A 21,807-nucleotide genomic window follows, 5' to 3' on the forward strand; every position below is an offset into this window, starting at 1 on the left:
TAAAACCTAAACTATCAATAGATATTTTGATCAAGTATCTTTGGGTCTCAATAGGTAAGCAATCATGGCACACCTAGACTTCAACAAGCATTTATCCTAATGACCTAAGTCTCATCAGGGCTGCTATGGTTCAAAAAAACTCTCACTTCACATCCCTATCCATCCATCATTGGCATTGGGAGATTTTTGTTCACACAAACTAGGGCATCTATTTTCCTAAACAAAAGCGCTATCTTACAAACAATAGTGCTACTTTCTTCACAATAGTGCTAAACCCCTAACAAAAGTGTTTAATAAACCCTACAAAAACACTCAAATTTCAAAAGTGCTACAAAAGCTAAGTAAAAGCGCTACTTAACATCAAACGTGCTCAAATGACCCCTCAATAGTGCTACACAAACAATAGTGCTCAAATATGCATACAATAGCGCTAATCTTTTCAATAGCGCTCAAACAACAACACAATAGCACCATTGTGGCACAAAAGCGCTAATTAATTGGACAACAACGCCAAAACATAGTTTCAACGCTATTGTCCTGACTCAACTTGGACTCAACAAAAAATATGTCAAAAATGCATCAAATTTCAAATTTCAAATTTGCGTACCGCTGGTCCATAGTCCTCTGGCCGCTGAAATTGACGGACTCACTCAAAATGGTGCTTTGTAATAGGTACCGACATCCTGACTACTGCTTGCTCCTCAAAAATGTTACTATCAGAGCTCTGAATTCACTATGGTCGCAGTAACAAATGACCCTGTTTTCACCCCTTTCTCCCCATATAAACCCTTCGTCATCACTATAACTTTCCCCCGCTCACCGCCGTGGTCCCCGTGCCCTTCCCGAGCCTCCCATTTCTCCATTTTACCTTCAATTTCTTCTATTTTTCACCCGTATTGCTAAATTTTTCTCTTCTATCACCCTACCAATTTTCACTCTTTTTCGAGAGATCATCTGATTTTTTGAAATTTTTCGGCCCATCTCTCGAGGGGGCATACCACCCATTAAATTAATATTTTATGGAGTATTTCTTCACACCTATTTTTTCTTTCTCTGAAATGACGCGATAAACCGCACCATCTCAAAGAGGGCCAAATGTAGTCACATAAATCTGTCCATTTTAATTAAATGAATATTTCGTATTTATTTGATTAAAAATCCACTAAGCCATCAGTTAATTAAATTAATATTTAATTAATTCATCTTCAAATATTCTTCTATTAATTAAATAAATTATTCAATTTATTTTAATTAATTCATTCAACCAAATTTACAATCAATTAAATGAATAAATCATATTTATTTTATTTAATCCCCTATTCCTCTTTTAAATAAATTAAATAAAAAATTTATTTAAATCATTTATCCCCCCCCCCACTTGCATTTTCCTACAAATGTAACTTGCACACATTTATTGAAATAAATTAATTTATTTTAAATAAAAATCCTATTTTCCCTTGCCCACCAAATCCACTTGCATCCCTAAACCCCCTTCTAGATTCTTCTAATCCCTTCCTAATTAACCTAATCCATCCCCTAATTATTGTCACATTCCTAAACAACTTGGAGTCACTTCTCAAAGACTTCAAATTCTTTGAAAAGCATTTAATGCTTTGTGTTTTCAACAATCTAACCTCTAAAGTCTTTCAAAACCACTAATGGCTCCTACATGACCATTTATGGCTCTTACATGACCATTTATAGCTCTTATATAACCATTTATGGTTATTTCAACTTGCACTCATATGTCTCCTCAAGGATTTATTGCTTTGACCATGGTTATCCCTTTTGCCTTTGCACAAGAGTTTATCCATTGGATAAAGGCTTTATTCTTTGAATAAAGAATTTATTCACTCAACCCAACCTTGACCTTAACTCCCAAGTTAACTCTCAAGTCATGTCAAGGATGTAATACTTATTCCCTCTCCTCTCAACCTATCTCACATTGACACTTGTCAACCAGGGATTGGGTTGAAATCCCTCACATGGATCTCAAATCATTCAATCCTGACCCTTGTTGAGATTACTCAATCTCAACCATCCATTTCTCCATTTTACCTATAAATAGAGCTCACATTCCTCATTTTCAAATCCTCAAGCATTTAACATTCATAGTCATAATCCTAAAAACTTGTATGCATTTAAGCTATATTGAATTCTAGAGAGCATTTAGCATAATCAACTCATATAATTGTTATTTTAGCCTAAAATAAATCATTTTAGCATTATAGCATCTAATATTAGTTTGTTCACATTTGGATAGCATTTAGAGTAATCGTCTACAATCTTGAACCTCCATAAGCATCCATAGTGCAAAAAGTTGTTGAGAGCTATACTAGTTTGGAACTTGGAGAGGAGAGGAACAAAGGAGAAGGAGCTAAGAACATGTTAAGAGGCACTTGGAGATGTCTTCTTATATTTGTTTCATTTGTTAAATATGTTAGCATGATCTTAGTATCTCTTTTGATTTGCCTTCTTAGGTTAATCTTTGGTTGAATAACACTAACATTAATCTCGTTTCTTGTTGTTTTAGTGTGTTATAACACCACAGGTTTTAATCTAACTTGTCAGCTTGCAGATCATCAGCCTCCTAATAAATGCAAGTGTGAATTTTCTCTCAGATCTGGATAAGCAATTCCAGTGACTTGACTACACCTAGATGGAGGATTTAAATGATAAAGATGCATTTAAGATAGCAATGAGGTTGATTAAGCTACATGATTCCATGATTATTCTAGAAAATAAGCTAAAATGATGCAACTAAGATATAATAACAATGCTCAAATGATAAAGTAAGAGCTATTATGACTATAGTAACAATGCATGAGATGCAAATGAGATGGGATCCTTTGTGATCCAAATTGGATATTTATAGGATTTCCAAGGCCAAGGGTGAGGTGGCAGGAATCAACGGTCAAGATTGAATCTGAGGATATCAATGGTTAAATTGGAGGTGGTTGAAGAAGAGGTTGGTGGAAAGGGAACAGTTGGTGACAAGTGCCAAGAACCTTTGCTCATGAGAGGGAAAAGTATCTAAGGAAAGGGGACAATTGGAGGTTGGTAGGAGAATTTGAATTTAAAAATTCAAATAATTGGAAAAGACTAATTAATTTCAACAACTCATTAATTGATTTGTTTTAATTAATTAGGGTATTTAGAAGAAATGAATTTGAGGGGGGAGAATTAATTAATTTGAATTAATTAATCAAAGGGGATTATTGAAATGAACCTATTAAATAAATCCTTAGATTTATTAATAAGTAGATGAGAGGGAGAATTTAATCAAATTGTTAATGAATTTAATTAAATTGGGAAGGAGGATTAATTAAATAATTGCTTATTCAATTAATTATCTTCAAACCATTTTTAGGTGTATAAAACCACTATACCAGTTAATATCGATACTGGTAACACACCTCATACACGGGTTTACACTATTGGTTCACTATCTTCACGAGGACACTTTGTCCATTAGACTCTATCTTCTTGTGTCACTTGTCTCTTATCCCAATTACACTTTGAACTAGACATTGACACAAGTATGAGTGTGTAGTCAAGGCAACAATCACACATACACCTATCTCACCTTTTTCCTTCTTATCGACAACATCTTGTCTTCTCCTTTGTCCTTATCAAGCATTTGGGGGTGAATGATCTGATCAACATATATCTCCCCCTGATAATCTATAAAATGTAAGAGATATCACCTGTGCATTGAGTGCACGGTGTCGATCCATGTTCATGTTCTCTTCCTTCTTCATCTATACTTGCTTGGACTCCCTCTTCTCATTTGTAGCCTTTGGATCAAGTCTCATCTTTTTCTACTGATAGGTCTTTTCTTTACCAAGTTCTACAATATGAGTGGATACATTTCAATAGAAGCATACTCCATTCATCCTAACTAGATGACTAGAAGATCTTCTATCAGATTGGTTTGATCTTCTTCTCAGGGTCATGCCATTGTAGTTTGCTACCCATTTCAACTGATATCTTGATCTTGTAGGAGCATTTCTCCTTTGGGCATAGCTGTTATGCCGACTGCCATGTGCATGAATCATCTTCTTCCTGTAGTCATTATATCTATGACTAGATCCATTGCAGTTATAACATATATAATTAACATTTCTTGAGGCAATAAATGGACTCTAGTTAGCATAATCGGGAGTGGGCTTATGTATGTTTCTACTCTTTGAAACTCTATTCCGATGTGTAGGATATCTATGGAAACCTAAATTGTTTCTCCTAGATCCCTTTCTACATTCTTCTACTCTATGGCCATATCCATTACATGCAAAATAGTAACTGGAGAATGGAGACTTATTACTTACAAATTCATTCTGCCAAACATGAGGTGATATGACCAGTTTGGCTTCTCCACTTCTACTTCTTTGGGGTGTTGCATCTCTTTGTCTTCCCTCAGTGGGGAGTCTCTTAGGCTGCCATCTTGTATTCTTGTTTCCAGTGAACATATCTTCTCTCAGCTCTCCTTTTCCTTTAGGATCTGCATTATTTCTTCTTGTTGCATCGGTCTTCATTTTTAGCCTCAAGTCCTCACCAGTTGTAGCTAGTTCAACCTTCTTTCTTGGTGCACTTCAGCCTGTGAAGGTCTAACCCTTTTTATCTCCATTAGAGGAGACAAACTTAATGTCCTTGTGAGAGACATCCTCATTGGTGGAACATTCACCGGCAACATATCCTAATCCTCTGGTATCCTTGGTGTGTTTTTGTTTACTCGCCATTTTGTCCAAGGCCTCAATGCTGCCATCATACCAGATCCTTGCCTTGAGCTCATTTTGACACTTCTCAAGGTCTTTCCTGATGTTTTCCATTTCTCCTTTTAGCTCTTGACATTCTTTTTCCTTTTTCTCCACTTCTAGATATTATTATTTGAGGTAAACTCACCATCTTAACTCTTCCTTCTCTGCCTTGGTAGCAAATCATGTCTTTTCATGCTGATTTGGTACACATCTCTGAACTTATCCTCTGCAGGCATCCTCATCTTTCTATTTAGTCATCCAGTCTATGCATCCAATCACCTGCCTTTTCTTACTCTGACTAGCTTATCCTAGAGAGTCATGATGTATGTCATGTATTTTATGGGATAAGCAAGGTATTACCATTTACTGGAGGGGAGGAATAGAAAATTGCACTTCAACTGCTAAACATCGGTGGAGGAAGATCTAAGTCACCTGACAGTAATGATGTGACTTCACTCAAGAGAGGATACATCTCCAACTTGACATATGTCCCAATACCTTTTATGTATGTCATCTTTGGTCACTGAAGCAATACACACTATGTCAACACTTTCTCTTTCTCGGTGGGACTCCTGCTAGTGACCTCATACTAGCATATCGGTTGCACTACTAACCCTTCATTAGATTATACTATAGTAAGCTCTACTGGTCACATGCTTTTTGGTTCTCATCACTCAGTGGTCACTTCTCTATCATGCTTATTCAGCATCAACATACAAACTTACAAACTGCTTCCTTCTTCCCAATACCGATATGCAAACCGGTTACTCCAAAATACTTACCTAGTGGCTTCACTATCCACACTACCGGTTCATAGCACCAACGACATGTCAAATATTCTCCAATACTGGTTTTCCTCCTTTATGCTATATCGATTGACATCAATGACAACACAATGCTAACAATGTAGCACATCATTCGACTGAATTCCCACATGTGACCAAATATTAATTATTTAAAACAATGAGAGCACCAAGAAATTTAAAATATCGCCCATCATAAACCTTTTAAAAATAGATCTCTTCCTAGTATATTTTTTAATATTTTTAGTATGCATGGAAACACTCATCATTTTATTTCTCTCACCAAAAGGAGCTTTACATTAGGTGGTAGAGCTCACAAATCTCTCTAGCATCTTAGATCGGCTAATTGAAAATCAAAATCCACTAAATAATCAACAACAATGTTTCCTTCTCTATAGGTATGGCATATAGTTAAATAGTCTAGACCAAGTAGGAGTCTTATAATATCATCCATCACCCCAACATAAGAGAAATTGATATTAGCTTGACCTTGGGAAACATTGATACCAATTTTGAGTCACCCTCAATAATAAGAGTCCTCACCCCAATCGAAAGTGCAAATTTAATGCCTCAAAACAAAGCCATACATTTTGCTTGATTGTTGGTCGATCCCTCTAGGCGGCCAGTGTAGGCTGCCACTAGATCCCCTAAGGAGGCATGGACCAAACCCTCTCCTACAACTTTACCATTCCTAGCAGCACCATCGAAGTTTAATTTGCACCATCCCTCACCTGAAGGTTTCCACTTAGTGTTTTTCGTGATAATGTTTTAAGAATTATCAACAATAGCATGCCCATTAGATAAGTCCCAATTTATGGCCATCCTATGATCATAAGGAGAAGGCTAGGAATCAAGTTTAGGGAAATTGATAATCGATAAATTATCAGATAACACCTAGTAGATGGATCTAAACACCACTTTGATTAGATTCTCAATCTCCCTAAATATCTTGTTATTTATTCTTTCCAAAGACTCCAAAAAACATGTGGAGAGATAAGCCTACACAACTATTTAACAAAGGGGTTAGTTATAGGTCCTTTCCATTCATCAAGAAACTAATCCAATCTACAATTAAAAACCCAATTAGGCCCCAATTTTTATTAAACTTTCCACCATAAATCTCTAGAAAATGGGTAGTGCAATAGCAAATGGGGAATGGATTCCTCATTGGTGTAGGAGCACCTAGTTGTGTAAAACTCCCATTTTTGAGTATTTAATGCTTTAATGCTTGTAAAGTCTTGTGTTAGGTTGATTATGTTGTTTTAGGCTGTTTTGGGTCATGTTTAGTTGTTTTGATCTCATTTTGGGCTATAGAGATCAAGTTTTGCCTTTTAGGCTTTGAGTGGACAATTTTTGGCAAAAATGTGCAAAACTTTCAAAAAGGTCTTCTAATTCTTTCCAAAGCATTGAAACATGTTTGTTAGGTGTTTTTAGGCATGTCTAATTTGTTTAGACAAGTTGATAATGAATTTTCTAATACTTAATGTAAGTACAGATCCAATAGCCAACAAGATGAGAGGGGGGTTGAATCATACAAACTTAATCTTCCATAAAAACTGTTGGCATTATGTGAACTAATATAAGCACATAATGATATTGTATGTTGTCATTGATGTCAATATGTGATATGAAGTGAATCAGCATATGTGATATGAGAGAAGAGAGAACTGGCATATGTGTGAACCGGTATATACGCCAAAGTGAAGCGGTGTATTTGTTCAAGGTGAACCAGCATGTAGTTATGGGAACCGGCACATGGAAGCATTTTATGGCTACCGGTTGGTAGGTAGTTTCCACTTCAAGATTTTCGGTTGGAGTATTTCAAGCCTGTGTGACTCAATCAATTATCTTTGTGTGATGAGTTACCAGTATAACGGAGAATAGGTCATGTTGCCATGTAAGCCATGTGCGCATGATGGATCTTGCATGAAGAAGACTATTCCTATCTACCTTGGGAATGTACGAAGTTTTTCAAATAGTGATAATGCGTGATGGGTTATCAGCCGCCATGAAATCAGTGGATAATGGATGATGGAGAATGTCTTGAGATCGATTCAAGATTGTTGCATTTATTGCAGTATGATTCAACAGTCAGGATTGAACCACTTGAATTGCTTAACCTAACAGGTTTAGGGTTTAGGGTTTTTGCTACCAACCTGTCTATTTCCTATAAAGTCGATGTTGTGTTTCTTTCTAAGGTTGTTGGCAAAATTTGTGTGTGTGTATCCAAGGGAAGTGATATGTGATTCTTGCCAGACCAAAGGAGAGAAGAGATACCTGCAAAGTGAATGTGCAGAAGGTGAAGAGGAGCCAAAATGGATCTGCATTAGCATTGAGTGCTGTTACCAGCTCATTGTAATTCCTATTGATCTTTAACCACTTCAACAATTGTGAAATCCCTTCACAGGGTAGCCTTAACCGGCTTGATACAAATCCCTTAATAGGGTAGCTTTAACCAGCTTGATTCAAATCCCTTAACAGGGTAACTTGAAGTTATTGAGTTTTGGGAAGCTATAGAGCTCTGGAGATCCTTTAGCTATTGAGTTCTTGAAATCCTCTAACAAGGTAACCCTAACTGGGTTTAACCCTTAACCAGGTATTGTAGCCATCCCTTAACTGGGTGATCCCTAATAGGATCGATTCCTAGTAGAACCTATTATAATTTCTTTAACCGAACAAGGCTCCTAACAGAGCAGACTTCTAAAGAGTTCAAAAAGCAGCTTGTGGGTATTCATCCCCACTGTGGTTTTTCTCAGTTGGGTTTCCACATGAAAAATATGTGTGTCATGTGTGATGCTTCTATCTTGTGATGCTTTGTTATTTCCTGTTGAGCATATGATGGTTTTGTATTTTATGCCTGTCTATAAAACATATTGAACTAACTACTGTGAAGATCTGATGATAGTTTACCTATTCATGCATGAGGGTGTAATGGTACTATAGTATTGAGCTAAGAGGAAAGATTAGTGAGTAATCGGTTTATGATTGTTTTTGTTGTTCTAGGTCTTACTGGTTGCACTTTGTTTCAACCAGTGTCACTGCTTGCCAGTCACCTTGAGTATTTGCTGACAAACCAATTTTGGATAGTATTTTGCCTGTACTGATTCACCCCCCCCTCTTAGTACTGGTTTGGTACTAATCATTCATCATTGAGTTATCAATTGGTATCAGAGCACTCTAGGTCCTCTGTGTTGTAAGCTTAACCACTTGAGGTAAAGATCCCAGTCAAATGATGAAGAGGGAAGGTCCAAAGTTTAACAGGGAAAATTTCGGTATATGGAAAGATAGGATGAAGATATTCATTAGAAGCATGGGTGCTCAACACTAGAGTTATGTTGAGAATGTCTATGTTGTCCCTACTAGTACTCTCACCGATGACCAAAAGAGAGAGATACAAGAAAATGAGCAAGTCATGGAAGCCCTCATTAGTAGTCTATCTGACATTGAGTTTATTGATGTTCAGGACAAGGTAAATCCCAAAGAGGTATGGGATTCTCTTGAAAATATCTATGGTGGTGATGAACATGTAAAACAGGCTAAGGAAGAAATCCTGAGAGGGAAGTTTGAAGATATGCGGATGGTTGAAGGTGAGACCATTCAGCAGTATGGAATAAGAATCAAAATGGTTGTTGGAGAAATCAAGAGTGCAGGTGGTAAAATAGAAGATTCCACTATGGTAAGAAAAGTCCTAAGATCCCTGTTTCTGGTCTATGCAATAAGGGTTGTTGCTATTCAAGAGCTGAGATCAATAGACAAGACTAAGGTATCCTTGGACTCCATCATAGCCAAGCTGACAGCCTATGAGCTAAATAGTTTTGATGGCAGTGTTCAAAAGATTGAATCAGCATTTAAAGCCTTTGCTTTACCATACAGAAAAGGAAAAGAAGCTAGCACTAGTGGTGAACCTAGTTAGAGCAGAGAAATGAATGATGAGGAGATTCTGATGGCATTTGAAGCTCTCCTTGCCAAGAAGCTTCCTAAAGGAACCGATAAATACAAAGGTAAGCTACCTTTGAAATGCTTTTCTTGTAACCGGATAGGACATATTGCTATAAACTATCCTAATGGCGATAACAAGGACAAACCAGAAAGGTTCAGGAAATTCAAAGGAGGAAATTGGAGAAACTATTTTGTGGCAATTGATGAAGGTGTCACAGATGAGGAATCAGAAGATGAAGAGAATGAAGACATTGTGTTTGTTGTTGTAAAGGAAGATGTGGCAGACAAGAAGGCTCTTGTCTCCCAATTTGATAATTCCAATGAGTGGATCATTGACAGTGGCTATTCTCACCATATGACAGGTGACTAGAGAAAGTTTCTATCCTTGGAGGAGTATGATGGTGGTGTGGTTCCCTTTGGCAGTGATGCACCATGCATGGTCAAAGGCAAAGGGTCCATCTCTGTGAATGGAAAGAGCAGTGTGTGTACTAGGTTGATGGTCTTAGACACAACCTTCTGAGTTTTGCCTAGCTAAATGACAGTGGCTTCACTCTGGAATTCAAGAATGGAGTTTGCAGAATCAAAGGAAAAGATGGTGAATTGGTGGCCATCGGCATATTGATTTGTGTGGTCCTTTGAAAACTAGAAGTGTGTAGGGTGATAGGTACTTCATGATTCTCACTGATGACTGCTCAAGAATGATGTGGGTCACATTCTTGAAAGACAAGTCTAAAGCTTTTGTGAAATTCAAAGCTTTCAGAGCATTAGTGGAGAAGGAAAGTGGTAAAAGGCTCAAGTGTCTCAAAACTGATCAAGGAGGGGAATTCACTTCCAGTGAATTCAACAAGTACTGTGAAGAATTTGGCATCAAAAGGCAACTATCTACCCCCCAGATTCCATAGCAGAATGGCCTAGTAGAGAGGAATAACCAAACTGTGGTTGAAGTAGCTAGAACCATGTTGATTCAAGGAAAGGTAGCTCACACCTTTTGGAGAGAAGCAGTGAGCACTAAAGTCTACACAATGAACCCGGTACTCATCAAGAAAGGTAAGAACAAAACTCCTTATGAGTATTGGACTGGTAAGACACTCGTGGTTAGCTACTTTAGGGTATTTGGTAGCAAATGTTACATCAAGAGAAGTGAAAATTAGGGAAAATTTGAAGCTAAATGTGATGAGGGAATATTCCTAGGATATTCCACCAAGAGTAAAGCTTTCAAGTGTTACAACAATAGGACTTAGAGAATTATGGAAAGTATCAATGTAAGAGTTGATGAATCCTCTGAGAAAAGTGAGGAAATCGGTAGTGAGCAAGCTATAAATGAATCGGCTGCAACCTTCTAGGAACCAGTTGTCAGTCAACCAAGTACTAGTAATAGTTTTCCTGTACCGATGAATGCTGATGCTGATGAAGAGGAAAAGCAAGAAGAACCTATCAAGACCATTCCTCGGTATGTCAAGTTGAATCATGATCCTAAGTAGATCATAGGAGATAAGGATGCAGGAATCCTTACAAGAAGAAAGGTCAGAGAAAACTCATGTATGATCTCTGAATTTGAGCCTAAATCATTCAAAGAGGCTCATAAAGATGGAGACTGGATCAAGGCAATGGAGGAGGAACTTGACTACATAGAGAAAAATGGTACATGGTCCTTGGTACCCAAACCAGAGCATAAAAATGTCATTGGCACCAAATGGGTGTTTAGAAACAAGCTGAATGAGGATGGCACAGTGATTAGGAATAAAGCCAGATTGGTGTGCAAAGGATATGCTCAAGAAGAAGGAGAAGGCTATGGAGAAACCTTTGCTCCTGTAACCAGATTGGAAGGAGTTTGTATGCTTTTTGCATATGCATCTTTTAAAGGGTTCAAAGTATATCAAATGGATGTAAAATCTACATTCCTAAATGGTGTACTTGAAGAGGAGGTGTATATAGAGCAACTAGATAGGTTTTCTCTATTTGAAGATAGTGATATGGTGTACAGGCTACATAAAGCCTTATATGGTCTAAAGCAAACACCTAGGGCATGGTATGAGCACCTGCATTCCCATCTTGTGAAGATTGGATTTGAGAGAACAAGTGAAGATAGCAATATCTACTTGAAGTCTGAAGGAGATCAGATCCTGATCTGTGAGCTTTTTGTTGATGACATTATCTTTGGTGGAGATGACAAGATGAGTCATGAGTTTGCTGATGAGATGAAGAAAGACTTTGAGATGTCACTCATAGGGGAGATTAAGTTCTTCATTGGACTATAGATCTAGTAGATGAAAGATGGAATCTTTATCACTCAGTCCAAATATGTCAAAGAGGTGTTGAAGACGTTTGGCATGGAAGATAGCAAACCGGTTGGTACATCGATGGTGACCGGTTGCAAATTGACAAAAGAGGATGATTCCGCACTGGTTGATGAGAAGGAATACTGATCAATGATTGGTAAGTTGCATTATGTAGTGCATAGCAGATCGGATATTGCACATGCAGTTGGCATTACTGCAAGGTTCTAGAAAAGTCCAAGAGAATCCCACTTGGTTGCAGTCAAGCAGATTATTAGGTATTTGAAGGGAACAGTTGACTATGGATTGTGGTACCCATACAACAATGATTTCATTCTGAAAGTATTCACAAATGCTAATTGGGAAGGTAATGTGGATGACCGGAAAAGCACAACCGGTAGTGCATTCTTTCTCAGTGGTAGACTGGTCTCATGGATGAGTAAAAAGTAGAGTTGTATCTCTCAGTCTACAACGAAAGCGGAGTATGTTGCAGCTTTCATGAACTACACTCAGACAATCTGGATGAAGCATGTTTTAAATGGCTTCAAAATCCTTGTATCTAAACTGGTAAGTATATTTTGTGATAACATAAGTGCCATCAATATCTCAAAGAATCCGGTTTTACATTCTAGAACCAAGCATTTTGAGCTTAAGTATCATTTCTTGAGAGAAAAGGTTCAGAATAAAGAGATTGCACTAGAACATGTTTCCAGTAAGGAGCAATTAGTAGACATATTCACCAAGCCTCTCCCAAAGACTACATTTGTGCATTTAAGAGGTGAATTGGGGGTACTACCCCTTCAGGAGGTGAACTAAAAGTATTTGTCCCACATCAGTCAGGTATTGTATAGTCAAATTTTTTATTGATTGATGTGTCAAAGGATCCTACTCCTTAGGGGGAGCAGCATAATGGAACAGGGATGCTTGTGCCTCCACTTTGGCATTATTGTCAAAGAGGGAGGAGGAGTGAAGCGGAGAGATATCTTTGTATATTGCCATCAATGCCAAAGGGGGAGATTGTTGGCATTATGTGAACCGGTATACGGATATAATGATATTGTATGTTGTCATTGATGTCAATATGTGATATGAAGTGAATCGGCATATGTGATATGTGAGAAAAGAGAACCGGCATATGTGTGAACTAGTATATATGCCAAAGTGAAGCGGTGTATTTTCTCAAGGTGAACTGGCCTATAGTTATGGGAACCAGCACATGGAAGCATTAAATGGCTACCGGATGGTAGGTAGTTTCCACTTCAGGATTTTCGGTTGGAGTATTTCAAGCCTGTGTGACTCAATCGGTGATCTTTTGTGTGATGAGTTACTAGTATAACGGAGAATAGGTCATGTTGCCATGTAAGCCCTATGTGCATGAAGGAACTTGCATGAAAAAGACTATTCCTATCTACCTTGGGAATGTAGGAAGTTTGTCAAACGGTGATAATGCGTGATGGGTTATCAGCTGCCATGAAATTAGTGGATAATGGATGATGGAGAATGTCTTGAGATCGATTCAAGATTGTTGCATTTAATGCAATATGATTCAATGGTCAGGATTGAACCACTTGAATTGCTTAACGTAACAGGTTTAGGGTTTAGGGTTTTTGCTACCAACCTGTCTGTTTCCTATAAGGTCGATGTTGTGTTTCTTTCTAAGGTTGTTGGCAAAAGTTGTGTGTGTGTATCCAAGGGAAGTGATACGTGATTCTTGCCAGACCAAAGGAGAGAAGAGATACCTACAAAGTGAATGTGCAGAAGGTGAAGAGGAGCCAAAATGGATCTGCATTAGCATTAAGTGTTGTTACCAGATCATTGTAATTCTTGTTGATCTTTAACCACTTCAACAGTTGTGAAATCCCTTAACAGGGTAGCCTTAACTGACTTGATACAAATCCCTTAACAGGGTAGCTTTAATCGACTTGATTCAAATCCCTTAACAGGATAACTCGAAGTTATTGAGTTCTGGGAAGCTATAGAGCTCTGGAGATCCTTTAGCTATTGAGTTCTTGAAATCCTCTAACAAGGTAACCCTAACCGGGTTTAACCCTTAACCGAGTATTGTAGCCATCCCTTAACTGGGTGATCCCTAACAGGATCGTTTCCTAGTAGAACCTATTGTAATGTCTTTAACTGGACAAGGCTCCTAATAGAGTGGACTTCTAAAGAGTTCAAAAAGAAGCTTGTGGGTATTCATTCCCACTATGGTTTTTCCCAGTTGGGTTTCCATGTGAAAAATATGTGTGTCATGTGTGATGCTTTTATCTTGTGATGCTTTGTTATTTTCTGTTGAGCATATGATGGTTCTGTGTTTTATGCTTGTCTATAAAACATATTGAACTAACTATTCTAAAGATCTAATGATAGTTTACCTATTCATGCATGATGGTGTAATGGTACTATAGTATTGAGCTAAGAAGAAAGCTTAGTGAGTAACTAGTTTATGATTTTTTTAGTTGTTCTAGGTATTACCGGTTGCACTCTATTTCAACCAGTGTCACTACTTGCCAGTCACTTGCAGTATTTGCTAACAAACCAGTTTTGGATAGTATTTTGCTTGTACTGATTCACCTGCCCTCTCAGTACCGGTTTGGTACTAATCATTCATCATTTCTCTCACCAAAAGGAGCTTTACATTGGGTGGTAGAGCTCACAAATCTCTCCAGCATCTTAGATCGGCTAATTAAAGATTGAAATCCACTAAAGAATTAACAACAATATTTCCTTCTCTATAGGTATGGCAGATAGTTAAATAGTCTAGACCAAGTAGGAGTCTTATAATATCATCCATCACCCCAACATAAGAGAAATTGATATTAGCTTGACCTTGGGAAACATTGATACCAATTTTGAGTCACCCTCAATAATAAGAGTCCTCACCCCAATTGAAAGTGCAAATTTAATGCCTCAAAACAAAGACATACATTTTGCTTGATTGTTGGTCGATCCCTCTAGGCGGCCAGAGTAGGCTGCCACTAGATCCCCTAAGGAGGCATGGATCAAACCCTATCCTACAACTTTACCATTCCTAGCAGCACCATTGAAGTTTAATTTGCACCATCCCTCACCTGAAGGTTTCCACTTAGTGTTTTTCATGATAATGTTTTAAGAACTATCAACAATAGCATGTCCATTGGATAAGTCCCAATTTATGGCCATCTTTTGATCATAAGGAGAAGGCTGGGAATCAAGTTTAGGGAAATTGATAATCGATAAATTATCAGATAACACCTAGTAGATGGATCTAAACACCACTTTGATTAGATTGTCAATCTCCCTAAATATCTTGTTATTTATTCTTTCCAAAGACTCCAAAAAACATGTGGAGGGATAAGCCTGCACAACTATTTAACAAAGGGGTTAGTTATAGGTCCTTTCCATTCATCAAGAAATTGATCCAATCTACAATTAAAAACCCAATTAGGCCCCAATTTTTATTAAACTTTCCACCATAAATCTCTAGAAAATGGGTAGTGCAATAGCAAATGGGGAATGGATTCCTCATTGGTGCAGGAGCACCTAGTTGTGTAAAACTCCCATTTTTGAGTATTTAATGCTTTAATGCTTGTAAAGTCTTGTGTTAAGTTGATTATGTTGTTTTAGGTTGTTTTGGGTCATGTTTAGTTGTTTTGATCTCATTTTGGGCTCTAGAGATCAAGCTTTTCCTTTTAGGCCTTGAGTGGACAATTTTTGGCAAAAATGTGCAAAATTTTCAAAAAGGTCTTCTAATTCTTTCCAAAGCATTGGAACATGTTTGTTAGGTGTTTTTAGGCATGTCTAATTTGTTTAGACAAGTTAATAATTATAGTTATGATACTTAATTTAAGTACAGATCCAATAGCCAACAAGATGAGAGGGGGGTGAATCATACAAACTTAATCTTCCATAAAAATATCAGATTCAACCTCAGTAACATATAATTTAGTAATATAACCAAAACTACTAAAAAAGCAAACTCAAAAGCACATAAACATCATAAACCTCATAACACCAGTTTTAACGTGGAAACCCAAATAGGGAAAAACCACTATGGGATTTCGGACGCACTAAGAAATATACTCTTCTAGAGTATGCTCGGTTAACAGAAAATCCTGTTAAAGATTACAAACACATTGCTAGATGTGACCCAGTTAAGGGATTTCCCTCAGATCTGTTAGGATCTTCACCTTGTTAGAAGTGACCTTGTTAAAGGATTTCAAACACTCAATCAAAATGTCACCTTGCTAGAGGGTTTTACAAATAAGACTATTATGTCCACTTGATTAAGAGAATTTTTGTCACTTTCACAAAATAACAGTAATAAAAATCTATTTGCAACTTCACATCTAAAATGATAAAGAAGATTCTTATTTGTTCAATACAATCTAGACATAGAACTAATCTTGTCCATCTGCTGGGCTTCTATACTTTGTTATTCAAACAGGTTTTCAAGCTTCTGTACTCGGTAATCACTATGTACCATCCCTGTGCATACATTTGCCCGCACACATTGTTTATCAATAGTTCCCTATTTATAAACAATTAGCTAACTGCTTAATCTCCTTGATCACATTTCCCATGATCAATCATAGCCATCAGATCTTCAATCTTGTCTAGGTTCAATGCATCCTTCAATTGGAAAAATGTTTTACCCTGCCTTGGAACTTGTGCTTGGGTATTGCGGTTCAATCTGAGCTGTAGATCTTCATGCCAATTTTCCTTTGCCATATATTCATTAACAAACTTCATGCACGGCATACCAATCATTTAATCAGTTCCAACTCATCAACTTCCTTCATTAAATAATGCATGTAACCATTTAATGTATTCTGTTATAGCTCGGTTACAACTCGGTTACAACTCGATGAATACTAAACTTCACTCGGTAGACATTCAACCTTCATTAACCGATAGCGATAACCTTAGGGCTTACTGACTAGCTTCCTTAGGGTTTACCGACTAGGTTCCTTGTTTGGTAACATAGTATATTATTAACCTTACAATTTACAACATATGTATGATGTTAAAACAATCTAAACATCATGATCTCATCATTGTCTTTAACTCAGTAATAGTTGCCCATTGAATACCTTATTCATCCCCTTATTCATCATATTCTTTCTGTGTCATTTACCGACATCTTTATACTCTTCAAATCATACTTCTCAAGATATGGCAACATCATACTGAATTAGAAAATCAATTTCTTAATATCAATGACAAAATAATAATATCAAGATAGTAAACATCCTTAATCAGTTATATCCATAATCATCAACAACCTTCTCAATATCCTTATTGAAATGCCAACAATCTTCCATTGTCTATTATAATGTCAAATGCTAACAATCTCCCCCTTTGGCATTGATGGCAAAACCAATTGATTTGACCTTAAAAAGATTCAGATTGTTGTGATTCTGAAATGCTGAAATGATCTCTTGCTGTCAACAAATTTTCTCCCCCATACATTAGACTTCTCCTCTTTTCTCTAGTCTTTTCAATCAGTCTTCTCTCCATTATATCTTCTCTCCCTTATATTAGTCTTCTCCCCCTTTTACAACAATGCCAAAAAGTAAAGAATTAAAACATAATTTCTTCCTGTATGAAGTGATTTCCTGTTGTTGTGTATCAACTGAGTCTCAGTCAGAGCATTTTGTCTTCAGTTCCTGTTCCTTGTATTGTTTCTTGTATAATTTCCTGTACACCTTTAGAAAACATCCTAAAGTGTGTAAATTAGCATCAACTCTAAAAAGATATTCGATAGAGTCATTGAATTGATGCTTTCACCAAACTCGGTCAGTGAGTAGAAGATAGGGGTAGGACCCCTAACTTACTTCTGAGATATTCAAAAGTGTCCCTTGGTAGTGGCTTGGTAAAGATATCTACTATTTTTTCCTTTGTGCTAACATACTCCAACACCACTTTCTTCTCTTGAGCTTCTTCTCTAAGATAATGATATTTGATAGAAATGTGCTTTGTCTTAGAGTGCATAATAGGATTCTTTGAAATGTTAATGGCACTAGTATTGTCACAGAATATAGTTACTGGCTCGGTAAGTTTCTCATTTATTCCTTCCAACAGTTGTTTGATCCATGCAATGTTGGTACAATTTAATGCTTCAGCAACGTATTCAACTTTTGTTGTTGACTGTGAAACACATCCTTATTTCTTGCTAAGACAACTCACTAGTCTGTCTCCTAAAAAGAAAGCTCCTCCACTTGTTCTTTTTCTATCATCAATGTTGCCTACCCTATCAGCATCAGTATAAAATTTTAAATCAAAATCATTTCCTTTCTGATATACTAAGCCATAATCCTCTGTGTTTTTCAAGTATCTAAAAATTCTTTTGATTGTTGTCATGTGTGTTTCCTTAGGATCTGTAGAGAATCTTGCAACTATACGTACTGCATGTGCTATGTCTGGTCTATTGTGAACAACATATTCTAGCTTTCCAATCATGGATCGGTAAAGTGTCTCATCAACAGATGCAGATTCATCATTATTTGATAATTTATAGTTGGTAGTCATAGGAGTACTTACTGGTTTTGAATCCTCCATTCCAAATTTCTTCAAGATTTCCTTTATGTACTTGGATTGAGTAATGAAAATCTCATTTTTCATTTGTAGTATTTGTAAACCTATAAAATACTTTATCTCACCGATTAATGACATCTCAAATTCTTTGCTCATTTCATTTCCAAAGTTCTTACATAGAGAGTCATTTCCACAAAATATAATATCATCAACAAATATGGCTGAGATCAGTATTCCATTTTCATCATTCATCATGTATATATTGTTGCTCTCACTTGTCCTTATAAAACCAATCTTAATCAAATAAGAGTGCAATCTTTCATACCATGCTCTAGGTGCTTGTTTCAGACCATATAATGCTTTATTCAATTTACATACCTGATCTTTATTATTGTCTTCAACAAATCCTTCAAGTTGTTCAATAAAAACTTCTTCTTCTAATATTCCATTCAGAAATGCAGATTTGACATCCATTTGATATACCTTAAAGTTTTTGAAAGTAGCATATGCCAACAATGTTCTTACTGCTTCAAGTCTAGCCACAGGTGCAAAAGTTTCACCATAATCAATTCCTTCTTCTTGAGCATAACCTTTGCAAAGTAGTCTTGCTTTATTTCAAATGACCTCTCCTTTTTCATTTAGCTTGTTTCTAAAAATCCACTTTGTACCAATTACATTTTTGTCCTTTGGTCTTGGGATTAGTGTCCATGTGTCATTCTTCTTGATTTGATCAATATCTTCTGTCATAGCATTTATCCAATCTTCACTATTAAATGCCTCTTTCACTATTCTCGGTTCAAATTCAGATATCAAACATGTGTTCTGTCTCAGTTTATTCCTTGTCATCACTGGATCATCCTTATCTCTCTAATCTGACTTGGTGCATGATGTCTTCTGACATACTTGGCTAATACAGGCTCGGTAGGCTCTGTATGATCTTCTTCATCACTCGATAATTGGATATTCTCCTCATTTTCTTCAATAGTTCTCTCGGTAGGACTTGTCAGTTGAACATAGACAAATTCGTCATAATCTTCTGGTTCTTTGGAATTTCCTTCATCATTTCTTTCTGCAAATTTATCAATTTTCACATTTGCACTTTCTACTATTTTGTTAGATGATTTGATTAGACATTTAAATGCTTTGCTTCTAGAAGATTAACCTAGAAATGTTCCTTCTTCACTTTTCTGATCAAACTTGTCATTTCTATGATCTTTGTGTACATAGCATCTACTTCCAAAGATTTTAAAATAACTTACATTAGGTTTCATATCATACCAGATTTCATATGGTGTCTTCAAAGTACCTTTCTTCAGTTGTACTTGGTTCAAGGTGTAAACTGCTGTGCTTATTGCTTCTCTCCAAAATGTTTGTGGCACTTTCTTTTCAATCATTAGGGTTCTAGCACAATCCACAATAGATTTGTTTCTTCTCTCAGCTATTCCATTTTGTTGTGGAGTTCTCGATGCAGAGACTTGTCTTTTAATACCATGATCATTACAGAATAACTTGAACTCATCAGATGTGAACTCTCCTCCTCTATCTAATCTAAGACATTTCAGTTGTCTTCCTGTTTCATTTTCAACTCTTGCCTTGTACCATTTAAACATTTGAAAAGCTTCTGATTTTTCTTTTAAAAACATTACTGACATCATCCTTGAATAGTCATCCACAAATAATATGAAATATTTATCACCATAATAACTCTAAAATTTCATAGGACCACAAATATCAGTGTGCACAAGATCTAAAATTCCCTTAGAAGTGTAAGACTTACTTGTAAAGCTTGATCTTGTCATCTTACCCATCTGGCATTCTTGGCACATAGAATTCTTAGGTTTTTCAACACTCATTAGACGACTTACTCGGTGCTTCTTACTTATTTTGATCAGACTATCAAAATTTACATGACAAAACCTTTTATGCCATAACCAGGTATCATCTATCTTTGCATACAGACACTTGTTCTAAGTTGAGTCAAGGTGAAATGTGTTACCTTTTGTTTGTGTCCCGGTAGCAGCTAACTTTCCATTCTTGTCATGAATTTTGACAACTCCTTTCTAAAGTTCTATTCGGTAACCTATATTGTTTAGTTGTGCTACACTCAACAAATTGTATTTCAAACCTTCAACCCAATAAACATCATTGCATCTTGCATTGTTAAGAAGTGTTATAGATCCTTTACCTTTCACCGGACATGGTGCATCATTACCAAATCTAACATAGCCTCCAACATAATCTTCTAACATAATAAACTTGTGTTTATCACCTATCAAATGATGTGAGCATCCACTATCTATGATCCAAGAATCATTAGTGTTTATGTGAGATATTAGGGCTTTTTCTTCATACCTTTCTTCATCTGATCCATCTTTGATAGCCACATAAACTACTTCCTTTGTATCAGTTTCATCTGATTTATCATGATTGGATTCCTCATCGGCTATTAAGCATGTCTTTCTATCTCTTCTTCTAAAGTCTCGGTGTTCTCTGTAATGATTGTCTTTCTATCTATCATCTCGGTAATCTCTCTTTTTAGTAGAATCTTTGTCAGGACAGTTGGAAGCCATATGTCCTATCTTATCACAATTGAAACATTTCAAAGGTAGTTTTCCTTTATACTTACCTTTGCCTCTCGGTAACCTTCTGGCTAATAGTGCTTCAAACTCTTCCTGCTTTCTTATTTCCTCATACAGTTTGTGTACTTCTTCCATGTTCTTACGAAATATTTCACTTGCTCCACTGTGATCTCCTTCAGAGTACTTATACTTTCTTTCATTGTAATCATTAGATTTATCAAGATGAAAGGAACTAAATGTAGTTTCAACTTTATTTACTGAAGATCCATTGTTATCAAAGTTACTTAACTCAAATGCATGTAGCTTACCAATAGTAGCATCTAAAGAAACTAGCATATTAGGTACAGACCTCAATTCATTGATTGCAGAGTCTTGGATTGCATAAGCCAGTAGAAGGGTTCTTAACAACTTACTTGTTATATCCTTTTCTTCAATGGTTCCACCTGCTCCTTTGATTTGATTGACAATCTCCTTTAGTCTTGTACAGTACTAAGTTATGTTTTCACCTTCATTCATCCTCGTAGATTCAAGTTGTCCTCTTAGGCTATCTACTTTTTCTCTTTGAACATGTTCATCTTCTTCATATACTGATATGAGCTTATTCCACATAGCATTTGCATCATTGCAACCCTCTAGATCATTAAACTCTGAGTCGGTCAATGCAGATGTTATTTCAATCATTGCTTGGATATGTTCTTGCTTTGCCTTTATCTCTTCCATAGTCAATGGATAGGTTCTTGGTGTGATGAAATCATTCTCCAGATAATATACAACATATTCTCCAACTCCTGATAGGTGCGGCTTAATCCTTTTCTGCCATGTAGAGAAACTGGACTTGTTCAGCTTCGGTGCATCCCTCTTATACATCTTTGAATCTTTGCCTCAAGTACCTTTAAACTTTTCTTCCTGGAGTCCAAAGCTCTGATACCAATTGATAGTT

The sequence above is a fragment of the Cryptomeria japonica genome, chromosome 7 (genome assembly GCF_030272615.1).
Source record: "Cryptomeria japonica chromosome 7, Sugi_1.0, whole genome shotgun sequence".
Taxonomy (NCBI): Eukaryota; Viridiplantae; Streptophyta; class Pinopsida; order Cupressales; family Cupressaceae; genus Cryptomeria; species Cryptomeria japonica.